Source organism: Chinchilla lanigera, unplaced genomic scaffold (genome assembly GCF_000276665.1).
Source record: "Chinchilla lanigera isolate Chin_1 unplaced genomic scaffold, ChiLan1.0 scaffold00025, whole genome shotgun sequence".
In the NCBI taxonomy this organism is placed as follows: Eukaryota; Metazoa; Chordata; class Mammalia; order Rodentia; family Chinchillidae; genus Chinchilla; species Chinchilla lanigera.
The window spans coordinates 24,321,800-24,327,226 of NW_004955426.1; the positions used below are offsets into that span (position 1 = coordinate 24,321,800).

Here is a 5,427-nt window from a genome sequence, read left to right on the forward strand (position 1 = left end):
CCATGCTCCATGTCCTCCTCTGGCAAAGAGGAGAGACGCTGCATGTTACTGACCTAGTTAGAAACATAAAATGACGTATTTCGAATTCAGTCAAAGAAAAGCATTGTTAACTAACAGAATTCAGGAATAAGAAACAACTTGCTTAATAGAAACAAAAATATAAAGGCAGAAATTAGTTCAATGGTCTCAAAAAACAATAAAAAATGTAGCAGGTGTAGCTCATCTAGTAAAAGATATAAATTATCCGAGTGTTATGAATACAGAGTTTTAGAATAAATGTTTCAAGAAAAAAATAAAACCAATGAAAAGTTGAAAATAAAGGAATGCAAAATACAAGCCAGACAATGGAAATCAATAGCTACTAAGATTTTGGATGAATTTTATCCAAAATAGTTTTTTTTTAAAGTACAGCATAGAGAGCACCAGAAAGCAACTTATGAAAATTTAAGGAAAGGCAGTGCTGCCTTAGCCGGCCTCGGGTCTTCTGGTTGGGTCTGTGTTTTCTCTTCCTGGCAATGACCATGAAAACCGAGGCTGCTAGAGGCGCTGTCACTTACTCCAGAATGAGGGGAGCGGTAGCGATCCTCATCGCTTTCGTGAAGCAAAGGAGGATGGGCCTGAACGACTTTATTCAGAAGATTGCCAATAACTCGTATGCATGCACACACCCCGAAGTTCAGTTCATTTTGAAAATCTCCCAACCTCAGGAGCCTGAGCTTATGAATGCCAACCCCTCTCCTCCACCAAGTCCTTCTCAGCAAATCAACCTTGGTCCGTCATCCAATCCTCATGCTAAACCATCTGAATTTCACTTCCTGAAAGTGATTGGAAAAGGCAGTTTTGGAAAGGTTCTTCTAGCAAGACACAAAGCAGAAGAAGCATTCTATGCAGTCAAAGTTTTACAGAAGAAAGCAATCTTGAAAAAGAAGGAGGAGAAGCACATCATGTCAGAGCGGAATGTTCTACTGAAGAATGTGAAACACCCTTTCTTGGTGTGGCTTCACCACTCTTTCCAGACTGCCGACAAACTGTACTTTGTCCTAGACTACATTAACGGTGGAGAGCTGTTCTACCACCTCCAGAGGGAGTGCTGCTTCCTAGAACCATGGGCTCGGTTCTATGCTGCTGAAATAGCCAGTGCCTTGGGTTACCTGCGCTCTCTGAACATCGTGTATAGAGACTTAAAACCACAGAATATTTTGCTAGATTCCCAGGGGCACATTGTCCTCACTGACTTTCGGCTCTGCAAAGAGAACATTGAACATAATGGCACAACATCCACCTTCTGCGGCACACCTGAGTGTCTTGCACCCGAGTGCTTCATAAGCAGCCTTACATAGGGCCATGGACTGGTGGTGCCTGGGAGCTGTGCTGCAGGAGATGCTGTACGGCCTGCATCCCTTTTATAGCCGAAACACCGCTGAGATGACAACATCCTCAACAAACCCCTCCAGCTGAAACCAAGTATTACAAATTCAGCGAGGCACCTCCTGGAAGGGCTCCTGCAGAAAGACAGAACAAAGAGGCTCGGGGCCAACGATGACTTTACGGAGATTAAGAGTCACGTCTTCTTCTCCTAATTAACTGGGATGATCTCATAAATAAGAAGATTACTCCCCCTTTTAACCCAAATGTGAGCGGACCCAGTGACCTGCGGCACTTCGATCCCAAGTTTATTGAGGAGCCTGTCCCCAGCTCCATTGGGAGGTCCCCCGACAGCATCCTCATTACAGCCAGAGTGAAGGAGGCGGCTGAGGCATTCTTCGGCTTCTCCTATGCACCTCCCATGGACTCTTTCCATGGGCAGTCTTAGGGCTGGTTGTGAAGGGCTGTACGTGTGTGTCTGTGAATGTCTTACTTAGCCTTTTGGTGGAGCTGCAGGCCCACGGGACATCTTGAAGAGAATTTGCATGACTCTGGAAGCTCGGCAGCCCTGTTGCACACTGTTTGCTAGACACTTTTCGAAGAGCACATCCTCCTCTCTTGAGCTCATGAGGTTTTCATTTTCATCCTTCCTCCCAACCTGGTGCTATCTCTGAATTGAGCATTAGAGCGCTGCCCCAGACAGGTGTGATTAAGTTAGTCCTGGTAGAAGGGAGACGCTAGTCTGAGAAGGTTCCTCCCCAGGTCTGTTGGGGCTGTGATAACGAATATTCTGAAATGTGCCTTTTCTGATGAGATTGTGTTAGCTCCAAAGCTTTTCCTATTGCAGAGTATTTCAGTTCTTTAGTTTTCCTTGTGGATTTAGTATGTGAACCATGTGTGGAATGCCTGATCGCAGATGGATTTTGTTACAAGCATCAATGTGACACTTGAGGGACACTACAATGTGGGACGTTGTTTCTTCCATATTTGGAAGATAAATTTATGTGTAGACTTTTTTTTGTAAGATATAGTTATTAATTAAAATTTATTGAAATGGTCTTGCATTGACTAGTATCCAGATGCTTAAAGACAGCACTGCTGCTACAAATATTTCTATTTTTAGAAAGGGTTTTTAATGGACCAATGCCCCAGATGTCAGGTCACAGCCGTTGGTGTTGTCATTGTTTAAAATGTCACCTGTAAAATGGGCATTATTTATGTGTTGTTTTTTTTTTCTTCATTCCTGATAACTGTGTGTATTGTATACAGAAAGTCTGTGCATTGGATTATAACACTAGTATACTTAAACTTACAGGCTTATTTGTAATGTAAATCAGCATTTTAATGTAATTAACATGGCTATAATATGTACATCCTTCCTCCCCACCACACAACTTTTTTTGTGTGTGGTAAGCCGATTCTGGTTTGCAATAAAACCTTGAAAATATTTACATTAAAAAAATAGAAAATTTAGGGAAAGAATAGTCAATCTTTTTAAAAATTCTTTCAGAGAGTAAAAAACATGAAACAGTTCTCTCACACATTTTATGAAACTTTCCTCAAATTTGACAGAAACAATACAGAAAATAAAAATTATAGATAAATTCAAGTTTTCTCTTGTCATCTTTAGCTAGCTAATAATCTAATCAATATCAAGTTTTTCCCTCTACTAAAACATCTAGCCTATTGTAAATGATTTGTAGGACCTCAGTGGATTTTACATTTTTGCCTACATCTATTTCCTCTCCAGACTATTGTGTCAATAAATGCAGATGGTGAACTCTAGCTTTGCTAAGTATTATTGTTTCCATTAGATTATATACTCATAGAGGTAGTGTACATTACCATAGCTACCTTCGAAATTTAAGAAGTTCTAGGAAACTTCTCCTAGTGCCTATAACATTGTCATAGTTAAGGAAGATGATCAGTACTTCTTGAATTCTATAGTATTAGAAGCTGTTAGAACTTGGCAGCATGAAAATTACTGAAGCAGTTTTGATTTATATTGATATTAATTTTATTGCCATATTTTTGGATCTATGTGTCTTTATTTTCAGTGGGCTGAAAGTAGATTATATTTTGTAAAAACCCAGTTCCCTCATCAATGATTTATAGTCTCACTCTATATTTTTAAAACTCATCTGGGGTCAGTGGACAGGCTGGTATTCTAATTCCCACCCTTGCTTTCCTCTAACAGTAAAGGTACACTTAGCTCAGACACAAGCACAACAAATTATTTTCAGTTTAGATTAATATATAGACAATAGATTTTTGAGAGCTCTAAAATTCTAAATTGCCTCCCTTTCAAATACAATATAAATGAACAAGTAACAAACTATTTACAAGTAATTCATCTGAAACAACCACTAAAACTACATATGACATACTGGTAATTATAATATTGTATCATTAAAAATATACTGGCCCAATAGGAAAATATTCTTTTGAATTTGGATATGTGAAATACTTTTTAAAGACATAAATCCAACTTTATGTATCTATAAATTGAGATAGACTTTAGTATCCTATAAATTTTCCATTAAAAATGTCATTTATATAATGGAAATCAATATTTTATTATATCAGTAATAAAAGTGGCATAAGAATGTAAATATTATTATATCAAATACTTATTTCACATCTTCACAAATGTTGAATAAAAGATAGACCTTGTATTTAGATAGAACTGTATTACTTCCTGGGTGACTTTAGCCAAGTTTCTTAACCTCTCTAGTCTGCAGTTAACTTATCTGTTACAACAGCTAATATTATCTACTTTGTATGGTTGTGAGTGGAATATTTGATAGAAAGCTTATAATTTTCTGATGCTAAGCTATAAGCGTGAAACAAATATTATTTTTATTAATAATAATCATAGGAACTAAATGCTGCTGAATATACACAACATAAACACAATTTTAAAACTCATGAACTTAGTGGTCTACAGCAAGAGAAAATAATTAAATGCAAAGTGAACTAAAAACAAAAATATATCTTAATTTGTGTCTATTTTTAAATAAGCACATACATTATGACAGAAAATAATAGATGCAGTAAGAGTAAATGTGAAGAGTACAATGCTCATCATTAGATCAAATGAATTGGCCAGTGTGATTTAAGATCACGATTTTCTTATTCACATTTGTACTCAAAGGAACTGGGTGAGTAACACTGTGAACTTCAGAATGGATTTTTAAATAGAATTGCTGACATTCTACCCTCTGGTTGTAAAACCAGCTGTCCTTGCAATTGGCCCTAAGACATCCATTTATCCCATTAACAATCCCTAGTTCTTGTAACAGAGACTTTCTTTCTGATTTATTTTTGATGATGTTTTTGTTTCCCAGAATATTAGCGATCAAATTTCAGCAAGAACTCTGAGGCAGTATTTGGAAAGCAGATTTTTTTACTAGCTTTGTTACCTAGACAGAAGATAAAAATCAACCTGATACATATGCTCCTCAGTCAAAGTCAGGGCCAGTGGAAGTGTTAAAAGCAGAGTCTATAATGAAAAAGATTGCATATTACTGAGTTGCTATCATTTTAAAATGAAGAATGTGTTTGCTTTGTGATATTTGCATCACAAGTCTTTATGTTTGTTTATGTCTTTTTTAAAAATTAATTTTATTAGTACATTTCAGATATACATAACGATCACATTCATCATAGGGCATTTGTACCTGTACATATTATATCTTGATTTCTTTTCCCACACCTCTTCCTTCAATCTCACTTCCCTTCTTTATTTACAAGAGCTTTGTTAACCATTTTTCCTTTCTACTCTCTTTTTTTCTTATCCCTTCCTTTCTTTCCCCTTCCCCCTTTAGAATTTTTGACTGTGTCTTTCTAAGTGTCTTTTGTAGGGACTAATAAAGCTGGCAATTGATTACAATTCATTACACATGTGGGAGTGAGGCAACACAGGTCCAAAAACAAAGAACACCCCAGGCAATCCATGTGTACAAGCTGCTCCAGTCCGGAGAACACCAAGTCCAGAGACAAGCCAAGCAATGGGTTGCTAGGCAAAGTGGTTTCTGGTGACACCAACCTGCCAAATATATA

At 37.3% G+C, this 5,427-nt stretch overlaps 1 pseudogene; it reads left to right on the forward strand.

Moving 5' to 3' along the window:
* The first annotated feature begins 515 nt into the window (after positions 1-515).
* Positions 516-1,813, forward strand: LOC102011563 (annotated as a pseudogene).
* The last annotated feature ends 3,614 nt before the right edge of the window (positions 1,814-5,427 follow it).